The 24,632-nt window shown below is 42.4% G+C and overlaps 1 protein-coding gene across 5 annotated transcripts in view; it reads right to left on the bottom strand.

Moving 5' to 3' along the window:
* Nucleotides 1-24,632, bottom strand: part of TULP4 (TUB like protein 4) — a 102,235-nt gene that overhangs the window by 71,734 nt on the left and 5,869 nt on the right. Inside the window, exon 1 of one of the 5 annotated variants that reach the window (XM_083732118.1) lies at nt 3,956-4,045. The exons of 3 other annotated variants lie outside the window; for them this stretch is intronic. The gene's annotated coding sequence lies outside the window, so the exon portion shown is untranslated. Of the gene's footprint in view, nt 1-3,607; nt 3,628-3,955; nt 4,046-24,632 lie in introns of those variants that run through there. One more of the 5 variants, XM_083732120.1, reaches the window with a different exon arrangement.

The following is a 24,632-nucleotide window of genomic DNA, read 5'->3' as shown; positions in this document are numbered from 1 at the left end:
AGAACCATCTACTCCAACTTGAACTCCATGGAGGAAAGGGATATAAACACAATAAAACAAAACAAAATAAAACAAAGAGGAATAAACGGGTTGTCAAGCCAGGCAAATGAGTCTTTTGGTTAGCACAAAGCAAAACAGGAAGAGGAGATAATTATTTCTTCAGCTATTATTCCTCGGATAAGAAGCTTCAATTCTAGGGATTCCTTCAACAAAATATTTCTCAGCAACTGCTACTTAACACAAGACTCAGCGTTAGCTCCAAAAGATTAAAAGGTCCTTTTCTGTTTGATTTTAAACATTTGATTCTCAGAAATATGAATAAGCTGCTCTTCAGTCACACCATTACTTACTCACACTGTCCAGGGTTTTTTGTTTTTTTATTTTATTATTATTATTATTATTATTACTACTACTACTACTACAGTAAATGAATTTGCTCAAATATGCCTGGTATTAAAAAAGAGGGCACTATAATCCCCTATCTAATACTCAGTATGTTCAAAGGAGCTTTAGTGACTTACCAAGTACAAAAACGGGAGAGAAATAGAGAGCAGAGAAAGAGCAACATAATAATGTTCTGTATTTGGAGATGGAAAAATTCATCCCTGGGTATATGAGTGTTATCAATTTTTAATATGTTAAACCGAGAATATATACCAATCACATCCCGTCTCATTCTATTTAAATCCGTGGTTCTCCAAATATGGAACTGGGATTTCCTAAGAAGAAGAGAAGCAGTTGCTATGTAAGGCCCAAGCTGCTCCCTGATGCAATCTATACTGTCTTAATTGGAACCAGAAGAACAGTGTCTTGTCATTGTTGTGGACAAAATAAGTTGACTGACAGTGCAAGAATCTAATAGTGCTAGCTCATGTTCTTTGCTTCCTTGTGCGCCTTCTCATCTAGCATCCTGATGTAGCTTTCTAGCAGATACCTCTCATATCATAGAATTGTAAAGTTGGAAGGACCCAAAGGGTTGTCTAGTCCAATCCCCGGCAGCATCAGGTATGTTATTCTCAGTCCAGAGATATAAAAACATCAATAATCTTTCTACTAGTCAACTACTAGCTAATCAACCCTTATTTTACTTTGCCTTAATTGCTTTTGATCATGGCTAGTTACACTGTGCAGCATCCACCTCATCCCATGTACTTATTCACTGATATTTTATATTTTCCCAGTTTGCAGGACTGCTGATCTCATTTACAAACACAGTAGCTGCCACTGCTGACTTTTTCTGAAAATAATTATCTGATTTCTATCGTTGTCGTTGTTATTAAATTTACAAACACAACAGAAATACCAGGTATAAAGTTTGTATGCGATGCCCAGAAGGCTTACAGGGCGGTAGTTTGCTGGATCTTGAATATCTCCCTTCTTGTAGATAGGGGCTACCACACTTCGTTTCCAGTTTGCTGGAATTTTACATGTGTTGTTTATTGCCGTAAAAAATTTGGCCAAAAAGATGGCCCACCATTGGGCATTTGATTTAAATACCTCAGGAGGGATCATATCCTCACCAGGAGCTTTGGCATTTTTTAATGTTTTAATTAGCTGTAGGCACTCTAATTCCGTAACAGGATCCCAACTAGCTAGCTAGATGGTCATTCTTCAATGGGAGGGACGGACTCGAATTAGCAATATTTGAGGGTGTGTATAGCAGGGAAAAGTGTTGAAACCACACATCGGATGGAATACTGTTGTTTACAATTTTTCCTTTGGATGAGACTCCCTGTGCTACTATTGCCCCAAATTTTCTATCGTCTCTCAATTTAATTGCCTTATCAAGTGCCTCCCATTGTTCCTTCCTATAAAGGGATTTCTTGAGTTTTAAGGCGTTTTTATAGTAAGAGCGCCATCTTAAACCAATGATAATAAACACAATCAATAGGTGAAGAAACACCACATTATGCAAATATGAGAGGTCTAGCAGATTCTGCCTCATCCAAAGATGCCACAAACACTTTAAAACTTCAAATTAAAGGCCAAAAACATAGGTAAAAATGAAAGTTCTGGCCTGTCGCCTAAAACTAGATGTAGTCATCTCTGCTACAAATATAGCCACCTCTTAAAAGACAACCTTTTGGTAGTGTTGTGGTAAACGCAGGATTCTCCCAAACTTGAATACCACACAGTTTTTAAAATGTTAAAAACAAAGAACAGGTCTTTGCTACATAGTTGAAACATAAATATTTTCCAATTTTAAGCACAGGGAGCTAACTGATGTATACCTAATTCAGTCACTTATCCATCTAGCTCAGTATTGTCAACACCGGCACTCCAGAATTTCAAGCTGTGGCCTCTCCCACTCCCAGCCCTAACTGGGGATGCTGGATGGAATCAGTCCTACCCTATTCCAACAGATTGTTCAAAACAGACCATTTTAATTTCATAGATTGTGCTTTACAAACTTCTAGGTAAAACAGCCCTCCATCTTTTTCTTCTTAGCTTCTAATCGAAAAGAACAATTCTTCTCTGCCAATCTTTGCAGAGCAGAGAAGCTTATTTACAGCCAATAAACATTAATCCCCCCCCTTTGAGTGGTGTTTTTTATCCAATAGAAATTAAGTAGTCTCAATCCCTTCTGCTGTTCCATCTCCTCTTTATCCTCATTAAGTGGTCCACCAACCCTCAGAAATTTTCAAGGGACCCAATAGTGGGGGGGGGGGGGGAAGAGTTTGGAAACTACTTATCTAGCTCAATCAATAATTCAAATTTACTAGAAAAGCAGACAACATTTATTTTGAATTAGAATACATACTGCATGCATACTAAAACTGTACACAACATTTTTTGTAAATTAAAAAATAAAATAGAAATCATTTTAAAAGCAAAATTAATGCTTACTCTTTTTCATTCAAATGCTAAGAGCCAAGATGCTCCTGGAGGTAGAATACTGGAGTAGAGATCTAGTTTCAAATACATGCCAGGTCATGAATTCTCCAAGTGGACTTGAACAAGCCACCAGTTGTCAGTATTCCATTTGTAGAATATGAGTAACAGTGACCTAACTTAAAAGTTTGTTGTGACAAAGTCGCAAATGGGGATTTAAAGTCTCCCACTATCATGCAACACATGATGAACTGGACACTCCATTGATATTGCTAGACTTGCCTACTCAAACGCATGACCCACTGAGTTCACTGGGGCTTACTCACAGGTAAGGAGGTATGGGATTGCAGCAGAAATGTTTTGTAACATTCACAGAATCGTCATACAAGATACACTGGATTCTTTGGAGTTTGTGCATGCATGCTCCCCAGTGTAGTCACAGGAGAACTGAACATCAAGACTGCCGCTTTTGATGAAGCCAGTAGCAGCTCTTAAAAGTTCCCTGTTGCTTTGTTCTCTGCCTAGAAAGGTGGCTAGGTATAGGTGTCCTAGTCTGCTACTTAAAGCTCTTGATATTTTTTTTTAGAGTGCGCAGATGACCAATGATAAAGCTCAGAACCCCTCCTCCCCAATGCAAAAGTGAGCACTTGTGACTTTTTGCAAAACAGCTCTGAAACAGGTTTCTTCCTATTTCATTCCTCCTGCCAAGTGAAAAGCTGGCAAAAGGACTTACAGGCCTAGTTTCTGGTACTACACAAGACCCCACGGTGCTTACAAATGATCAACAGCTGGCTGGCACTGTGCAGAGGAACCCTACACAGTCACTTTCTCTCATCGACTATCAATCTCATGACTGCTATCTGCTAGAGTCACAGCTTTGGCCTTATCTATGGGAGAAAAGAAAAATGTTAAAAACTGGATACAGTATATATTCTGTCATTTATTTTTATATTTATTATATTTAGTGGTTTCCAATTAATACCTTTTACCAGCCAAAGCCAACCAAACTGTTAGAGGAGAAGACCTAGCATGTTCCTGATTTATCCCCTTGTACTCACTACAGGTTAGAAGAACAGCTGCCAGTAGTGTGTGCAAGGGAATAATTCAGGTGGAATCCACATACCTTTGAAATCGAAAGCAGAAGCTCATAATGCATCTGGAATCTGCTCTGAAATTGTCAAGTGGTACTGCAGTTCACAGCAGGCAAAAATACCTGGGATTCAATAGATTTAGGTAAATATATTTAGACCATAAATTTTAACATATTTATTAGAAAGACAGTTCCATTTAAATAAATGGGACCTTCCCCCAAATGTAAGGCTTGTATGTTAGAAATTTCCACTGGACAGCACCCAATAGGCATCCTTCAGCACAACTCTTGCAATACATGATGTCCAACAGCTAATACCATACTCAAAGGTATTCTTCCACTTAATTTTGTTTGTATGTTGATTAGTGAATTCTTAATGTTAATTAGTGAATTCTTTTTTATTTTATTATTTAATAAATTTCTATACCACCCCTCATCTGAAGATCACAGGAAAGTTTAGAATATAAAAATGCAACAAAAACAATACCTTCCCACAGTTTAAAAGGCCACAGAGTGTTTAATTAGCCAAGGGTCTTGGAGAAGAGGACTGTTTTTGCCTAGTGCCTAAAGATTGCTGGTGCTTAAAGAGTGGCTGGGAAAACCCAGCCAGATGGGTAGGGTATAAATAAAGTTGTTGTTGTTGTTAAGCAAAGTGCATCAGGCGAGCCTCCCTGGGAAGAGGGGAGCCACTGCAGAAAAGGCCTGTTCTCATATTGCCACCCTCTGGACCTCTCATGCAGTGGGTACATGAAGAAGGGCCTCAGAGGATGATTGCAGAGTCCGCAAAACATTACTTCCATCCCTTCTCCAGACCCACCTTCACTTTCCTCCTTTCACCTCCCCTTTTTCACCAGGGCCAGCTCTTAAGCAACTGTTTGTCCATTTTGGTCTCCAGGATAAAAGAGAACCCCGTTTTTCTGGATGTCTGTGCAGGCAAATAAAGGTTTCTGTATACTTTTAGGCTCATTAAGAGGCTTCTCCTCAGCAACAGCCTATGGGTGGCAATGTATATTACTGTGAAGGCAGATGTGAAGAAACTAGATTTTAAATAATGACATGTGGCCATGTCAGCTGCAGGTAATCAGTTCCTAATTTTAGAATACCAACCCTGTTGACATCCACTTTGCTGATTAAAACCTTCTAATCAGCCCCTCTGGCCTATATGACCTGATAGGAGATATGACCTGATTTTGCTTATTAACATTTCAGGAGCCTTCTCCTGTTTCTCTAAGCCCACATTTCATATAAATGTAAGTACTGAGGACTTCTGGAGGCTTCAAAATAAACAAAGATGCTCTGATAACATGAAGAATATTACATCTGATACAATCATCCTTATGAGGATTTTCTGTGACTACATGGCGGTATCTCACCCACACATTAAAAAAAATAAAAAATGAGGTGATAGCTTGGTTGTACAAGAAGAAAGCTGCTATGCCCCTCCCTGCACATGGCCTTCAAATAAATAATAAATAAAAAGTACCAAATATTTGGTAACAATGTCATCACAAACAATATCCTGTTGGTACCACAGTCCATCGAGCAAACATGATACTAATTTATGAACTAGCTCAGGAATATCATGTCCCCTCCCCTGTCCCCCATACAAGATATACATTGCGCACTCAGAAAATAGAATATCTCCATGACAGAAGTGCTACTCTCAGGGAAACTGGCCATACCATGTACAACATATGAGGGGGAAATATGCATTTATTGCATTAAAAGAAAGTAAAGAAAAAGATCCTTAAAGATTACTTGCACAGTTGCTTTACACAGAGAAGACGTTAAAAACCCGTCCTTCAACAGGGGATATTCAATTTATAACACTTTAGGGCCAGTAAAAAGAAGATACTTTCCAATCATAGTACATGAAACCAGCAGTATTTCCTACACAGAAGAATCTGAAAGCAAAAGCGTATGCAAAATATTCAATTTTCTGGTTACGCAGAACAAGGCAGAATTTCCTCAGCAGAAATAGTCTTATACTGTAAGATCTCTTTTTACAAAATGAATAATGCTTCTGCCTACATTGCACAGAGATAGTGCATGGAAGTGAATATACTACCTAGCTTTTGGACTTGGCAGATCTGGACTTCGCAAGCGTGCATAGCTACAATCACACTGCACACAGAAAAGCCCCACTAGTGCGGCATTTAAAACCAGTAAAGTATTATGGATGATACAACTCCACAACCAAGCACTGTACACTGAGTGCTCTCTTCACAAGACTGTCCACTTCTGAGAATGCTTTTTGTTGTAAACTGTTCCGTGATTCTTGGATGAAGGGCAGTATATAAATAAAATAAAATAAAATAAAAATAAATAGTACTATTCCAGAGTCTTTCCCAATGCCTCCTACTTCTAATCAAGAGGCTCTGAGAAAATCTGAGGTTCCCAAAGACAAGTGGGAGGAGAGGAGAGGGAAGAATCTATGCATTATTTCCCACTCAATCAGTTGTGGAAGTCTACAAAAGCAAAGGCATTTATGTGCTTTTCCTTTGACTAGTCTTTCTCAAAGACTGGAGGAAAGGAAGCAAAATTTGTTATCCTACTTTTAAAAGTTGCTTTCTCTTCTCTCTCTCTCTCTCTCTCTCTCTCTCCCCCCCCCGCCCCCCCGCCAAAGCAACTGGAGCTTCCAAGTACAGTGGTACCTCTAGTTACGAACTTAATTTGTTCCGGAGGTCCATTCTTAACCTGAAACCGTTCTTAACCTGAGGAACCACTTTAGCTAATGGGGTCTCCCGCTGCTGCCATGCGATTTCTGTTCTCATCCTGAGGTAAAGTTCTTAACCCGAGGTACTACTTCCGGGTTAGCGGAGTCTGTAACCTGAAGTGTTTGTAACCCGAGGTGTTTGTAACCCAAGGTACCACTGTAAATGCTGCTTGCTTCCAGGGAACATGCACCATCGCAATTTACTTTGAATATATCGGTTTAGGGCCCCCTTGCCTATCTAAATTTGTTTTAGGATGGGTAAATCTTTGTATGATCTAATTTAGTATGGAATACATAGAGTTCAAACTGCAGGTTTGTTTTAGTATAATACTGTAACATATTGTTGAGGAGTGCTCTTTTTATGAGGAACTTGGGATTTGATCAGCTTGAATAAGAAGCTGATAATGCTACATACAGCTTGGTTTGGTTGCTTTAACTGGGTTTCATCCATTAGAGGAAACAAATTGAAAAACCAATTTCACCTCAACACATCTTGTACAGAGACACAAAATATGCCCAATTGTTTAACCAGTATTCCATGTTGTTCCAAGCTGCCTGATTTATTTGGGCAATTTCCTTCTGAATTAACAACATGTGTTATTTATATCAATTTATGACACATGCAAAGAGATGTGAAGCGCATAATGGATTAAAAAAGAAAAGGGGGAAACTACCAGCAAGGTTTAATACCATCTTGTACATCAAGCTCTTGAGCTGTGAAATCATGATTAAGATTTAAGGCAAAGTACTTTCTGAGGCCTCAAAGTGACAAACAACAAAGAACTGAGAGCCATGGTCATATCACAGCTGCATTTCAAGTCTTGGTTAATAGTCATGTAGCCAGTTGGTGAACATTATGCTCTGCATTTCACACAGCTGATGTTGATTGGGCAGATGCTAGGTGGATAAATTTTACTATACCTGTGTATGTTAATGGGGTATTTGAGCAGGCTTCATCGTACCTACTACTTACTATACAAATGATTTTTTCATGATTGTGTCCATCAGAATGAGGAGCAGGTCACATTTTTTTGTCTAAGAAAAGGAAACTGAACAAGGCCAATATTTCAGACCTGAGTTGTGTAATCAGGACAGCTGTAGCCCAGATGCCTTTGTAGCCTATGAAAGCTCAGAGATCTTGCCATCATCATATCTTTACAGGGCAGTGACCAAATCAATTGTTGTCGTTTAGTCGTGTCCGACTCTTTGTGACCCCATGGACCAGAGCACGCCAGGCCACGCCAGGTGTGGATCAATTAATTAAATCAATTAACAAAGACAAAAACTACCTATTCGAAGAGGACCATCAGAGTTATTTGAATTACTATCACAAGTTATTTCCTTTCCTTTCCTTAATATATGACGAAGATAGGGCACCTTCAGTTTATAAGCCATGTGGACTCTGCTCTTCAGTGTTCCCCAGCTGGCCACAAAGGTACTTCCATAGCTAGTCTACTGGTCTACATGGACTTATTTCATCTCCCAGGATATAAAAAAAAAGTAGGCAGGACCACACCATGTATGTGAGAAACCTAGAGCAGCCTTATTATATACAATGGCTATTGGGACCGGAATCCGTTTAGATGCAATGCCAGCACTGGAGATATGTAGCTATATCAGGGTAGAGGATAAAGGCGTTGCTACTAATTCTAGGATAAACAATGACTTTTGCAATGGTCAAATAAAGGTTAAAGGCTTCTCCATCTTCATTGCTAAAGATAAAGGCCTAGTTGCTTGATATTCTTGTTTTGACTTTACTTTTCCTCTTTAGAAATTTAAGCACCTGGTAAACCACAACAGACGGTTAATAAACTGTGCAGCCTTTTGCAACATCTCCAACCTTCGAAACCTTGTTGCAGAAGTGACAGGGGAGAATGCACAAGCAGAGGTGCTTCCAAGCAACAGCTGATGCTTTTTAACACTACGGTAGCACTAATCCAGGCTTCCTCAACCTCGGCCCTCCAGATGTTTTTGGCCCAGAAGTCCCATGAGCCCTAGCTAGCAGGACCAGTGGTCAAGGATAATGGGAATTGTAGTCCCAAAACATCTGGAGGGCCGAGGTTGAGGAAGCCTGCACTAATCCCAGCCCTGTTCAGTGCTAATTGTGCATTACTTAGTCCCCATGTAAATGTAATCTGTCCATAATTAAAAGAAAGAGTGGGAGTCTGATCTGAACTAAAACTACAGCAGAGTTACAGCCTGGACTGTTTGTCTTGCCTTGGTAATGGACTGGATGAGAGACAGTAAACTGAAGCTCAATCCAGATAAGACTGAGGCACTGTGAATGGATCATTCCCTAGGCTGGATGGGTGGAGGATTGCCTGCTCTTGAGGGGGTCACACTCCCTCATAAGGAGCACATACGTAGCTTAGGGGTGCTTCTGGATCCACTACTGTCACTTCAGGCCCAGGTGCCTTCTGTCAGCTTCAACTGGTGGCCCAACTACACCCCTATTTGGACAGGGATAGCCTAACTTCTGTGGCTTATGTTCTGGTAACATCTAGGTTGGATTACTGTAAAGCATTATACATGGGCCTGCCTCTGAAGACAGTTCAGAAACTTCAGCTAGTGCAAATCCTGGCACAACTGCACTGGCTGCCAATTAGTTTCTGGGCCCAATTCAAAGTGCTGGTGTTGCACTTAACATAGCTCAGCACTTCAATACCTTAAGGATTGCCACTCCCCATACAAACCAACCTGGACCCTGCACTTGTCATCTGAGGCTCTTCTCTATGGGTCTACTCCGAGAGGTCCAGAGGGTGGCAAGCAAGAGGATGGGCCTCTTCTGTGGTGGCTCCCCAATTGTGGAATGCTCTCCCCAGAGAGGCTCATCTGGCACCATCATTACATGTCTTCAGATGCCAGACAAAAACACTGCTTTTTGCCAATGGCTATTAAATAATCTATGTCCTGTGTAAGTGTGGGGGAGATTATTATTTGCTGTTAGGCTGTTTGTCAGCATGCATTTTGCTATGTTTTTATCATTGATGTTTTGTAATGTGTTTCTAATGCTGTACACTGCCCTGAGAGCTTTTGATAAAGGGTGATACATAAATTGAATAAATGGTGGTGGTGGTGATGGATTATTCACTGGATGTCCTTGAGTTCTAGCATTACAAAACGGGGGGGGGTTCTCTGCCCACATTCTGTTCGCTAATACTTCCATGCAGATTTTTATACACCTCTATCATATCCCATTTCACTTGCCTTCTCTCTAAATTAAAGAAGCCCAAATATTATAGTGTTTCCTCATACAGGAGATGTTGCATCCCCTCAATCATTTCAGTTGCCCTTTTCTGAACCTTTTCCAGCACTACAATCTCTTTCAATCTGTTCCTCTGCCAGCCAGCACAAGAAACAAATGGGATACACCAAAGAGAAGACAAAATTACATTAATTGCACCACCACTGCTGCTATTCTAAAGAGGGTCTTGTTTTTAAATGGAAATTTTGAGTGCCCTATCACTGTGAAACCAACAAGGCAGTTGTGAAACTGACATACAGTGGTACCTCGGGTTAAGTACTTAATTTGTTCCGGAGGTCCGTTCTTAACCTGAAACTGTTCTTAACCTGAAGCGCCACTTTAGCTAATGGGGTCTCCTGCTGCTGCCATGCGACTGGAGCACAATTTCTGTTCTCATCCTGAAGCAAAGTTCTTAACCCAAGGTACTATTTCTGGGTTAGCAGTCTGTAACCTGAAGTGTATGTAACTTGAAGCGTATGTAACCCGAGGTACCACTGTACCTCCCTCCCCACCTGCCACACACACCTTGTCCGTTCCACTGGCAAGCTGAACGGAGGGTGGGGAAGGCAATGATAGAAGCGCTGGGAGATGACAAAGAAGCAGGGTTGCATGCTGTCACCGGCCACATCAAAAGCTGCACCTCAAGACTCGAAGAAATAGTAGTGTGCTCCCATCTGAAAGCTTTGTTCTGCAGTTGTGTCCAAAGCGCTAACATTTCCTAAAAACTGGAGAAGCAACTGCAATGCAAGACACCAACAGGGAAAAGATATTAATGAACCGTGGTGGTAAAAGATGTCAAATGATTTCTCAGGAATTGTTCCATGGGTGAATAGTAGGCGAGTGGTGAAGAATTTCCATGCTTTCTAAGCCTCATGTGAAGGGCAAACATACACACCTGTTGATGTTGAGGACTTTGCATCTAAGCTATTGCATTACTGCCATGCAACTGGCACTCTTGTCACCTGCTAAATGCAATAACGTTATCACTTCTTATCTCTTCACTAATACTTCCATGGGAAAAAGCAATTCAGTCTAGAGAAAAGAGCATGGCCAAATTGCCTTAAAAGCCTTGGGCATGGCTTCATATTGATTATTGCCAGCAGAACTTCAAAAAGCTTTACAAAGTTAATACATTCACATAATTCCTTTGCAATGGACAAGCTGTTTCAAAGCTGATGAATCACATTAATGGCACGGTAACAATACGCAGCAATTCAAGAGACTGTTGAAGACAGGAGGGTTCCCTAATCATACTTAATGCACAGCATTAATATCCCAGGATCATATTCCAGGGGATTGTTACTCATATAAAATGAAAAGGAGCCTTGTTTCTCAGCCATAACCATAAAAAGTGGCTGCTGAAACCCCACATGGAATTTCAGCCCCGACTACTTCACAGCTGGCAGCCTACAACTGGCACCATCATTGCTAATCAGACTTTTTGCTAACCAATAATGCACAGCAGCAGCAGCAGCAGCCCTGCCAAAGAATATTGTATCCCTGATCACCAGTGCAAAGCAGGGGACAGGAAAGGCATGCAGACATATGCAGAGAATCATCGGTTTATCAGATGCAGACCCTATCAGAAGGCTAGGCAAGGGACCTTGAATTAGGAATCTCTTTCAGTTTAGAGAATACTTTTATTCTGCCATCTGAAGCAAGAGAGATTGGGGGAAAGAGAGAGAACATAGGAATGGCAGAAGGAAGATATACAACAATCAGTGACAAAATATCCCCAACCCTGGAAAAAGGAGAAGCACCCCATATTGCCCAGGCAGTATTCACAGCATGTTCAGAATCTGGTAATTCAAGGCAGAATGTGACAGTGAGAATTTCTTATTTATTTGTAGAAACAAATGAACAGCCATGACCCAAGTTCCCTACAAGCAACTAATTTGTTTGGGGGCAAGGGAACTATGGATCCTAGGTATTTCGCTTCAAAACTATGCAAAGAGGCATAATGCCAAGGCCCCAAATTAGCACCCGGCATTTCCAGTCCCTTCACTTCCAGAACGTATACAGGAGGAAACTAGCAGTCAACTCACTAAAATGGGAAAGTAACAGCTGGATTTACTTAACAAGCTGAGGCAGGGGGAGGGGGGAGAAAGGGAAGCAACTCTGGTAAAATACAATTTAAGGCACGTATTTAACTTTAATCCAAAAAGGAGGGATGAATCTCAATAAAATTCAGACTCCCAGACGGTGAAGCTGCTGCTGGATAAATGCTACCAGGTTAGGTGGTTTCATTTTTCTCCTGCACTGTTAGGCTCTGGATGATTCTTTTTGCTTATTCTTTCTGTCGCCTCATCCGCCCTCTTTTCCTCTTTCAAATGTTCAAGCCTCCTTCTCTGAATCTCTTCAACTCCCATTTCTTAGAATCTCCTCACCATCTCCTAAACCACCTGCTACACAAAGTACCTTTTAAAGGGCAACCTACTGCAAGTGAATGGGCCTTCCACAATAGACCATTACACAATTGTAGCCTCTGGTTTTGTACAACACACACACACAGAAAAACACAATTTCTTGCTGCAGTCCCTAAGAGCAAAGTACCCTTTTTTCATAGCTTTCCTAGAAATAAAGAGCAAACAGCACAGAACTAAAGAAAATAAGGAAAATCAATTGAAACCTTCAATATGCTGCTTCATAACATCTGGAACAAGATAGCTGGTGCACAGCATAGGCCTTGACATGCCCAAGAAAGGATTATTCACCAGCCATTTAGAATTGGGCAATTAGGGATGTACCGTATTTTTCGCCCTATAGGGCGCACAGGCCCATAGGGTGCACCTAGTTTTTTGGGGGGGAATAAAGAAAAAAAATTATTTCCCCTCCCCCAGGCGCGGGGCTGGGGCGGGGGAAGCCTGAGCTTCTCCCCAACCCCAGCCCCCAGAACAGGCTGCAATCCGCAAGCCTTGGGAGCCCGGCGGGAACTCCTGCCGGATTCCCAAGACTTGCGGAGAGCTGCCCGAAGCCTGGGGTGCGCTCCGCTGCGCTCCCCAGGTTTTGGGCTGCAGGCTGCTGTCCGCAAGCCTTGGGAGCCCGGCGGGAGCTAACGCGAGCTACCAAGGCTTGCGGATAGCTTCCTGAAGCCTGGAGAGCGAGAGGGGTCCGTGTGCACCGACCCCTCTCGCTCTCCAGGCTTCAGTGAAAGCCTGCATTCGCCCCATAGGACGCACACACATTTCCCCTTCATTTTTGGAGGGGGAAAAGTGTGTCCTATAGGGCGAAAAATACGGTATATTAATTACCGAGGGATTTCCTGGAAGCTGCTATATATTGCCAGGAGTCTTGAATCTTGGGGAAGCTATGGGTGAAAGAGCTCTGGGTCAGAACCTAAGGCAATGGTTACTAAGTTTTCCCAGGTGCCCGTCTAGATGAAGCAACATGGGCAGATATAAGCTATAAGCTTGAGAAATAGGAGGTTACTCTAAGTACCTAATGACACTTGGGAGAAAGCTTTTCCACCTTCCCCCCCCCCCCAACACTTGGATGAATGTTCCTTTCACGGGGAAACCATACACCAGATAGTACAGCTGGTATTAAAACAGTTTTCTCTCTCCCCCCCACCCTCCGAGATACATTAGGAAACCAGTCCCTAAATACATCTGTTTGCTTGAATCATCCTAAAAGGCAAATTTTATTACTCAAGAGTGACAGATATACCATTTCTGTTTACTCCATGTATGTGCATGTATCCACCCTTTCCAATGAATGATCAATTTTGCTTCATTCTAACTACAAAGCATGTCAGACAATGTATTTATTTATCAATAGCCAGAAAACAGGGTTTGGGGTATAATTCTCTCACAATTGCTCAAGCGATGTATACAGTTGCTGAAGCAATTACTTCCTTCAGTGTATGTTCTACTTTCAGTTCCCAATATTAAGCTTTGATTTTCATTCCTATTAGATTTATGACACTAGCTCTATGGATTCTGGTGTTCTAAGCATACCTAGGACAGGTTCTTCATATTAGCACTTTTCAAACCTATTGTCAACTAAGGTCAGAAGCAAAAGGACATGCAGCTATAGTTCTGCCCAATCCGTCTAGTTCAGCTGTAAATGGAATGTAAAAGGAATGTGTAGGCATCGAACCTGAGATTTGTGGCCCAATATGCTGTCACAGTGGAGCATGGAGGAACAAGTGCCCTCTCCAAGTAATCCATCAATAATTTTATTTCTATGCCACCTGTCCAAAATTAAAACCATGCTCAAGGCAGCTTACAACTTATAAAAACTTACATAGCTACAAACATACCAAAAGTAGTCCTAAACAATAAACAAAACATCAGAAAGCAGATAACGAAATTTAACAATTTCTACATAAATTGTAATATCCAAAATAAAAATACAAAAAATTAACACCAACAACCCCCTCTAAATAGTATCCCAGCCCAAGATTCTGTTCAGCAGCCTCTGCTTTTGTAGCTGGAGTCAGTCAGGGCCCCACCCTCCCAGGTCAGGTCCTGCAAGGCAGGGAAGAGGTCTTTCAGGACTCAGTCAAGGTAATAAACAGGCAACAGAAGACTGGGACAACCTGGTTAGAGGCAACCCTGCTAGGACTGGCATCACCCAGTATAAATGCTGGGGGAGATAAGCTAGAGGATGCCCTGCTGCTCCTAAGGCTCTTATTCTTCTCTTGCTGTTCCTGCCTGTTCAGCTTCTCTGCTTTCCTGACTCTCCTCCCTTTTGGCGTTTCTAGGCTTTTGCCCTTGTATTCCCTTACTGTCTAATTGTTCTCTCTTCGCTTTTGGATCTTAATTCAGTTTCTGTTCTTCCCTTGACACTACTATACTAGGAGTAACTGGCTTTCCAATTCCAACTTTGCCATTAGACTTGCTCAGTGAGCAGCAGCTCAAGTAGATGTGAGCGAACTCTACCCTCAAACTTGTAACATCTTGCTCTAGCCTCCTCTAATTTTAGGTAAGTCTTTTTTTTAAAGAATTTATATGTTGATTTGTAAGTTTGTTTTAAAAGAGGGTTTTGCTCTAGATTTGGGGGTATAAACACTAAATACAATTTTGGCAACATTTGGTACTTTCCAAGAATGGTAGTTTTCTGCATTACCTTCTACCAATAAACATACTAGGATTTGGCACACAGTATTGTGTTAGACCACTGACAAGTACCTGCTTTTCTTGCACAAGATATAATACCTCATTAAAGAGGTACCAACTTTTAATTAGTCTGAATAGAATTCTCATGGCATTGCATCTTTGTGGTCACTGCCCTGTCTTTCCTCTATTGGAAAATTCTCCCTTTGTTTTTAATGAAATTCTAATCTGCATAAGTGAGAGCAACCTTTTTTTACTACAGCACACGGGGAATGGAACTCCTGCCATCCAGAGATGTGGTTGGCTCTCTGTTTTGAAAGCTTTAGATGGGCTTTTAAGAGCTTTCCATTCTCCAAGCATTTAATAGTTCGTTTTTCAGACAACGCTAATCAGGGACACTTTGTTCCTCCTTTGGTCTTGCTGCTGTTAACTAGCCTGCCCCTGGTTTGCACTAGCCTGTCCCTGACAAACCACAAGCTGTAAACCAGGAAGGTAGAGCAATACAAACCATGAGTCTGGGTTCAGAGGCCACGCTAAGCCAAACCATAGCTTAGCTCACAGCAGCACGACTGGAGGAAGAGCAAAGCAGCCACAATCTCCTCCCCAGAAACCTGCACACTCACACATTCATGCTAAGCCGGGTCAATGCAGATTAGAGTTTTTGCATCCCTGCTTTATGTGGAATTGTTTTCATAAAATCAAAGAGCTGAGTGTAACCTTGGATGTCATCTGGACCAACCTCTGCTTGGCACAGGATCTGTTGTGCAGGATGTATCTACAGCACCTCTGACCAATTTGGCCTCAGCCTGAATACCTCCAGCGACAGAAAACCCACTATACCTCTTGAGGTAGGTAGACTGTTCCACTGCCAAACAACTCTCATCATTTTAACCTGCTCTTGGTTTTATAATACAATATTGACCTCAGATATTTTGGATTTGTTGTATTTATTAGGTTTTATATATTTTGGGAACCTTGCAAGCCCCTTTGATTTATTTATAATGAAGAGCGGCAGCATTTTTGAAGTCTACCAGTTGTAAGTACTGATCTAGAAGTGCTACTTGTTCGGGATTAAATAATACAGAGTACAAGGGTATGCAGCAGATGAGATAAAGGAAACAGTGTGCAGTATTAGGAGCTCAGCAACTAAATGGTTTTACCATCCCATCGCTATTCACTGGCCTGCAAGAGGGAGCAGAGGTTTCTTCTGCCTTTCTTTCCTTGTATGCAGAACAGACACCACACTTTGGGAGCTATTATTTTGATTGCAATATGAAAGAGTCCAAGCTTTAGATGCCCTTGACATATAATTGAAATCCTAGCCCAAACAAACAGACACAGTAAGCAGCAGCTGCCTTGTTCTAAGTGAAACCACTTGACACAAGTACATTTTTCACACATCACTTTCCTTGGCGAAGCCCTTGCTTAACTTCCAAGCGAAAGCAAATCATATCCCTGTGCTCATGCTTTGTTCAGGTTAGGGAAGAGCGACTCACCTGGTCAGCTGTTTTGACTAATAAGCACCTACTGGCAACCAAACAGGGAGGTTTATGTAAATTGAAAGAGTTGGTTGTTATAAGAACATAAGAAAAGCCTGCTGGATCTGGTCAATGGCTCATCTAGTCCAGCACCCTGTTCTCACAGTGGCCAACCAGATGCATGTGGCAAACCAGCAAGCAGGATTTGAGCACGTGAATACTCTCCCCACCTGTGGTTTCCACCAACTGGCATTCAGAAGCATTGCTGGAGGCAGAGCACAGCCATCGAGGCTTGGAGCATGGATAGCCCTCTCCATCATGAATTTGTCTAATCCCCTTTTAAATCCATCTAGTCAATGACTAATAAATGTGGGCATGTGGGCTGGTAAATGGACTAACGTGCAAGCCTGCTTTCTTTGTCCGAGAGCGTTGGCTTTAGACTATGTCTTCCAGTCCAACGAATTTCAGTGCTTCCCATCAAAAGAAAAGCAATTCATGTACTAAGCATCTTTTAATAAGCTGACCCACAGCTTGAGTGCTCCTACAGAACAAGAGTGGCCTGATGCACCTCTAGAGAGGTGATGTACTATGTACTCACTGATTCTGAGAATCTAATGAAATACCAAAAGGGATAGAATGCATTTGTTATTGCTCTGCAGAGAAATACATTTGAATGTAGTTGTACTAGGTTTTTTTTAAAGTACTGTTAACTACAGAGAGAAAAAGCTTGGCACAATGGATATCTTTTAAAAAGTGGGGGGGGGGCAACTTTAGGCTTGTGGGTTCTTTCTTTCTTTCTTTCTTTCTTTCTTTCTTTCTCTTTCTTTCTTTCTTTCTTTCTTTCTTTTAGCATGCCACCCTTTATCTGTAGATCTCAGGGCAGTTCACAACCTATTTTATTAAAACTAAAAGTCCACCAGCTTGAGCCAGGTGAACAAAACATTAGCTGGGAAAGGCAACACACTCATAGAATGAAGGAACAGGGTGCTTAGAATTTTTTTCCAGTAACAAGACTGAGCTCCCAGTCCTGGTTTTCCCCTCTCAATATTTCTTCATCTCAGCAGCCAAATTTAGAAGAGAGGGAAGCCTTTTGCTATTGCCAAGAATCAGAACCCTTCAAATTGCTTCCAATCACCCAGAGATCTACCAGAAGCACTTCTGCTCACACCCACTGTAAACGACACCAATACTACAATTATTCCCTCCCAGTCTTCTAGAAACAATAGCTAAAGGAGCTGTCAGAAAAGGTATGGCCATACACTAAGTGAAAGAATAGAAGCATTCCCAGCCCACCTCAGCCCACCCCCACCCTCCCCCTCTTTTCTTCCCAAACTTATACTGCATGCGACACTAATGTCTCACAATAAATGAAACTAATCTGTAGAAAAAGCAACTTGAAAAAGAGATAATGCACATGTTTTTTGTAAACTAATAAATCTTTAATAAAAATTATTATTATTATTTTTTTAAAAAAGAAAAGTTATGGTGACCTCCCTTTTATAAGATGGGTTTTGAGTTGGACTGGCCTGCAGCAGCAGGGGTCAGGAGCAGAGACTGCAGAGTAAGAGCTCTCAAAGCAAACTTGCTGGACCCCAAATAAACCCAAAACAGTCGTACCTTGGTTTTCAAACAGCTTAGTTTTCGAACGTTTTGGCTCCCGGACGCCACAAACCCAGAAGTGACTGTTCCGATTTGCAAACTATTTTTGGAAGCCGAATGTCCAACGGGGCTTCCGTTGCTTCCAATTGGCTGCAGGAGCTTCCTGCAACCAATTAGAAGCTGTGCTTTGGTTTTCGAACGTTTTGGAAGTCAAACGGACTTCCAGAACAGATTCCATTCGACTTCCAAGTTACGATTGTATAGGCAATATATTTTACTTTTATGTATTTATTGTTAAATTACGACCCCACCTTTCCTCCATGAATCTCAAGATGGCATACATGGTTCTGCATCCTCTCCACTGTTATCCTCACAACAACCATGGGAGTTAGGCTGGACTGAGAGACTGGGACAACGTCACCCAGTGAGTTTAATGGCTGAGTGAGGATTTGAATGCTGGTCTCCCGGGTCTGAATCCAGTTCTCTAACCACTACAGCTCTCTCACTGCACCTCTCAAGGGGAAATGTGTTTCAAAAACCAAAAAAACAACAACCAAAAAACCCATGGCTGGTTGCCCATCTGTTCACCCAGTATGAATTAGAAAATATAAAAAGTGAAATGTGTATTTGCAGCCTTCCCAACATCTAAGAGAGAGCTCAGGTGTGTGTGAGCATGCACATCACTCAGGATCAACGTTTCCCTTTCTTTGCCCGTGCAATTTGTGTGTGTGAACCCCGGAGACCCCCAAGCCGTTTATTCCCCTGAGACCTTGCTCCATCACTGTTGGAATTCTGCCTGGGTCAGAGGAATGTGCCACAGCGTAGGCACCGGCAGATATTCCTTGTTGACCCCCCCGCTGCTACTCCCGGCAGATAAGCAGGCGAGGTCTCGGCGATTCTTCCCAGATGTGTGAGAAGAACACACCGTTCATTCTCTCTCCCCTTTGGTGTCCCCCAGGGAGGGGAAAGAAGCAGACAGAAATCTATTTACATTCTTTATTTCTGTCTCTTACATCAGTACAGAGAAACATGTCTGCACTCAACAGCAGTAAGAATAAACTCCACCCATGTACTTCCAGTACGGGTCATATGACACACACACTGAGCTAACATCCGGTGCTCAGTACAGAATGGACTGCCCCTTTCTTCCCATGGCAACAGTCACAAACATTCTGTCTGGCTTTCCAGCCACAAGCAGCTGACTTGGCTGCTATAGCCTTTGCTTGCTGCTGCATTGCTGCTTTATGGTAACAATCACTACCAGAAGCAGAGAGCTTAGTCTGAATCAGAGTTATATTCTCTAGCAATCGTCAAGAAGTCTCCTTGCAAGGAGAGCTAGACTCATCGGCTCCTGGGGAAAAGGCTCATGTCAAGCAATTGCTCAACCTAGAAAACGCATGGCAAATGTCAAAACACATCATCCTTCGCCTTTCCACCCCCACAAAACAAAAGCATAATCATTCATCTGAACACACATACCAGAAAAACCCACACGCAACTCATTACGGGGTCACCAGCAATTCAGGACTCTCACTGTGGGACACCCACTGTGTGTGTGTGTGTGTGTGTGTCACTATATTAAGCTCAAAATTCAATGATAAACTGGTGCTAATGAGATATTTTAACAGAAGGGCCAGGGAGTGGATTCCAGTGAAATATGGTTCAATTTTAATAAAGACTCTTAAAATAGCTTTGCAGTTTTGAAGCTGGCGGCTCATCCTCCTACACAACGCATTATCCAAAGGGGTTGCCCATTATTAACTCCAGCAGACTGGAGTACTAACTCTTAAATGCATGTCCTTCTTGTCAACACTGCAGCAGGAGCTGGGTTATTTGGGGGTAAGATTAGCTACTCCCAGGCAGTTTTCTGGACCCCTGAGTTTGTTGCTTCCTCGCCTGTTTCTGTTACTGCTCCTCAGCAACACATAGAATCATAGAATCATAGAGTTGGAAGAGACCACAAGGGCCATCGAGTCCAACCCCCTGCCAAGCAGGAAACACCATCAGAGCACTCCTGACATATGGTTGTCAAGCCTCTGCTTAAAGACCTCCAAAGAAGGAGACTCCACCACACTCCTTGGCAGCAAATTCCACTGTCGAACAGCTCTTACTGTCAGGAAGTTCTTCCTAATGTTTAGGTGGAATCTTTTTTCTTGTAGTTTGGAACCATTGCTCCGTGTCCGCTTCTCTGGAGCAGCAGAAAACAACCTTTCTCCCTCCTCTATGTGACATCCTTTTATATATTTGAACATGACTATCATATCACCCCTTAACCTCCTCTTCTCCAGGCTAAACATGCCCAGCTCCCTTAGCCGTTCTTCATAAGGCATCGTTTCCAGGCCTTTGACCATTTTGGTTGCCCTCCTCTGGACACGTTCCAGTTTGTCAGTGTCCTTCTTGAACTGTGGTGCCCAGAACTGATAGCCATGTTCAAATATATAAAAGGATGTCACATAGAGGAGGGAGAAAGGTTGTTTTCTGCTGCTCCAGAGAAGCGGACACGGAGCAATGGTTCCAAACTACAAGAAAAAAGATTCCACCTAAACATTAGGAAGAACTTCCTGACAGTAAGAGCTGTTCGACAGTGGAATTTGCTGCCAAGGAGTGTGGTGGAGTCTCCTTCTTTGGAGGTCTTTAAGCAGAGGCTTGACAACCATATGTCAGGAGTGAGGTCTGACCAGAGCAGAATACAGTGGCACTATTACTTCCCTTGATCTAGATGCAATACTCCTATTGATGCAGCCCAGAATTGCATTGGCTTTTTTAGCTGCCGCGTCACACTGTTGGCTCATGTCAAGTTTGTGGTCAACCAAGACTCCTAGATCCTTTTCACATGTACTGCTCTCAAGCCAGGTGTCCCCCATCTTGTATTTGTGCCTCTCATTTTTTTTGCCCAAGTGCAATACTTTACATTTCTCCCTATTAAAATTCATCTTGTTTGTTTTGGCCCAGTTCTCTAATCTGTCAAGGTCGTTTTGAAGTGTGATCCTGTCCTCTGGGGTGTTAGCCACCCCTCCCAGTTTGGTGTCATCTGCAAATTTGATCAGGATGCCCTTGAGTCCATCATCCAAGTCGTTGATAAAGATGTTGAATAAGACTGGGCCCAAGACAGAACCCTGTGGCACCCCACTAGTCACTCTTCTCCAGGATGAAGAGGAACCATTGATGAGCACCCTTTGGGTTCGGTCAGTCAGCCAGTTACAAATCCACTGAGTGGTAGCATAGTCAAGTCCGCATTTTACCAGCTTCTTTACAAGAATATCATGGGGCACCTTGTCAAATGCCTTGCTGAAATCAAGGTAGGCTACATCCACTGCGTTCCCTTCATAGGGCTGGGTATGTCCCCAGACAGCTCCTGCCAGTCAGTGTAAACCAGGGGTAGCCAATGGGATGCCCTCCAGACACTGTTGGACTACAATTCCCATCAGCCCCAGCCAGCATAAGCAATGGTAAAGGATAATGGGAGCTTTAGTCCAACAACATCTGAAGGGCACCAGATTGGCTGTCCCTGGTGTAGGCAATCCCAAGTTAGACAGATCAATGGGTCCGACTCCGTATAAGGCAGCTTCTTATGTTCCTACATAGCTCAGTAGGTTAGAGCATGGTGCTGATAACACCAAGATCACAGGTTCAATCCCTGTATGGGACAGCTACATATTCCTGCATTGCAGGGGGTTGGACTAGATGATCCTCAGGATCCCTTCCAACTCTACAATTCTATCATTCTACATTGCTTCATGCAGCTTTTTCTGTTATTTCAGTATTGGACTAATGCAGAAAGGTGGAAGCCCACCACCACAACTAGTGGCCCAGCGAGAAATACATGCAGAAATAGGTAAGGAAAACCCAACTGTTTTCTGGTGACTCGCTTGCTGCCAGTCCTGCTATTTCCTCTCTCTCTCTCTCTCATATCAAATAATTGAATGACTACTGCAAATTTTAATTGGTTCAATCAGTGGATTAATCAGCTAAAGCTTTAAGATCAATTTTAATCAGTGAGGGCAACCTTTAATTGCTAGGGCTGAGAGTTAAAGACACACTTTTTGAGGCTATTTTGATTCTGGTGTGTTACTGTAACATAGGAAATGAAACAAATATTAAAAGACAAGTCTTTCCTTCAAATTGTGATCAGTAGATTTTGTTTATTAAACAGTAAGTTGTTTCACAGTTCCTTTAGTATCCCAAAAAGGGATATTTGATGTGTTCTAGAGGTGTAGCTCCATCAATTTGTTGCAGCAAAGACTAATACACTGCTTGTGGACCGAAGTGTACTTTGTGAGATGCACAGACTGAGATCATTGGCTGGCAATTTTTTTACAAAACACAGGAGCCATTTATGGTAAAGTGCAGGAGTGGGGAGCCTCTGGCCTGTGGGCCAATTCTGGCCCACCAGGAGGTCCAAGTTGGCCTGAAAAGCCATTCTCCTCCCCCCAACCATGACCTCCTGAGGGGGCAGAGTTCAGTCCTGCTGGGTGCTGTTTCACCCCTGTGTTCTTTGCAGGGAACATGTTGCTGAAGCAGAGTCCACTCCCCACAAGCACAAGTCACCATAATGCCAGATGACTGGCAGGCGGATAGCCCCACCCACCCGTCAAAGTTACCTGTGGGGGTGGAGGGAGATGAACATAGGGCCCACAGGGCCAAAAATGTTCCCATTGCAGTATAGCAGTTGGACTTATACTGCAGAGGGCCTGGTTCAAACTCCTACTCAGCAACAGAGGGCACTGGGTGACCTTGGGCCTATCACTGCCTCTAATTATAACCTACCACACAAGGTTGTTGTGAGGTGAAAGGAAGAACAATGTAGGCTGCCTTGACTTCTTGTAAGGAAAATGTTAGTAAGGGGTAAAGACAGAGGCATCAGGCAGGGAGAACATTTCATGAAGCAAGATTATAGGGCCCAGCCCAACAGATAAGTGAAACACATGATCTTTTTGAGAGGGCAGCTGCTTGCCCCATCAGCCTCCCCCACCCCAACTGACAATGTACAAGTGGCCACATACCAGGCTGGGCTACACATTCAGCCCACATGAGAAAAGGTCCTACAAGCACACATCTGTGCATACAGAGAGCACCTCCACGTGGGGGGGGGGAGTGTCCTCTGGGTTAATCAGAATCTGTCCCCCATGTGGAATTCTACACGCATACATTGGTTCATGTGTGCATATATCCATGTACGCTGAATGTGCACATGGCCAGAAGGAGCATAGCTCTGGGGCCCTATGGACACCTCACACTTTCTTCAGATGCATTTGGGGATATATTTGAACCCCCTCCCTGAAACAGAAGATCAAATCAGAGTAAGCAGCCTATTCCTAATTGGTAATGAATGGGCAATGCAACACAAATAGTGTACACTGACGCCTAAAAAGGTGTTCGCAGTGAGTTAGTCTCATGGGTAATGGCTAAGTATGATCATTTGCAGATTTTACAATAATTCCAGTTTCATGCTGGAGAATCTCTTTGAAACTTTCTTTTTTAGGTATGGCAGCTTTCAGGTCTGCTAGAGAATGCCCAAGGGGATTGAAACATTTCCCCACTATTATCAAAGTGTTGGCATCTTTAATGACTGGTTTGTTTAACTTATTCTCTTTGCACTGAGGCAGTCTGGCTTGTCCCCTTGAAACAGCAAACGGGCAAACTGATGAGCAAGACTGATTATTTATTGATTGTTTGTATTTATTAAAACACCTCTTAAAATTATTTCTGTGTTATGCGGGGGTACCACAGAGGCAGGAAAAGTCAAGGTCTCAAAATGATATTGTTTTATTATTTTTTAAGCCTGAGAGATCAACATTGGCCTTGCACCAAAAGGAAAATATGGGTGCCAGGCAAGCTTCCCTAAAGAGATAATTTTATAGAACAGGTTGGGAAACATCTGGCTATCCAGATGTTGCTGAGCTACAACTCCCATCATACCTGGCCATTCTTACTGCAGGTGATTAGAGTTGTAGTTCAGCAACATCTGGAGGGCAAACTGTTCCCCACGCCTGCCATATATTACCAGTTTAGAAAATGTGGTATGGCTGATGTTGTTGGCTCCTGTGCTTATGCCATAATACATTTGTTAGCCTTTAAGATAGTACCAAACTATTTTGTCTTTGAGATATTGAGTTTTGCATAAAATACATATTTAATACATCAAATTAATGACTGGTCTGTTTAAAAAGGATAATATTCATCAAATAAAAGCTAATTGATCAAAAGCTCTCAGTTTAATAAGACTATCTATGGGTGCCATATATGTTATTTGCCACGGCATTCTCATCTTACTTTTAAATGAAGTTTCTAGCTCTCGGGGCTATCAATAAAAGTTGAAGAGATAATCTGAAATGTAACAAGATCAGACACCCGTTCTTAGGATGCTGAATTGCCATAACACAGAGAACAGCTTGCTCAAGTGTAGCTACAAAACAGTGCGCTAGGAGAAGTAAACCCAACCTGCACGTGCAGCTTTCCTAACTTAGGATTGCTATATGTGACATTATCAAATACTGCAATTCCCAGTATTGACTCTCCCCACCCCTTCAATCCTCTGTGAACACAGCCCTTAAGATCAGTTGCAGAAGAACAAGCTCTCTGTCCTGTTCATAAGCCAGATTAGGTGAGGAACCAA

The sequence above is a fragment of the Podarcis gaigeae genome (genome assembly GCF_964106915.1).
Source record: "Podarcis gaigeae genome assembly, chromosome: 3".
Lineage (NCBI taxonomy): Eukaryota > Metazoa > Chordata > Lepidosauria > Squamata > Lacertidae > Podarcis > Podarcis gaigeae.
This window is presented reverse-complemented; position numbering and strand designations above follow the sequence as displayed.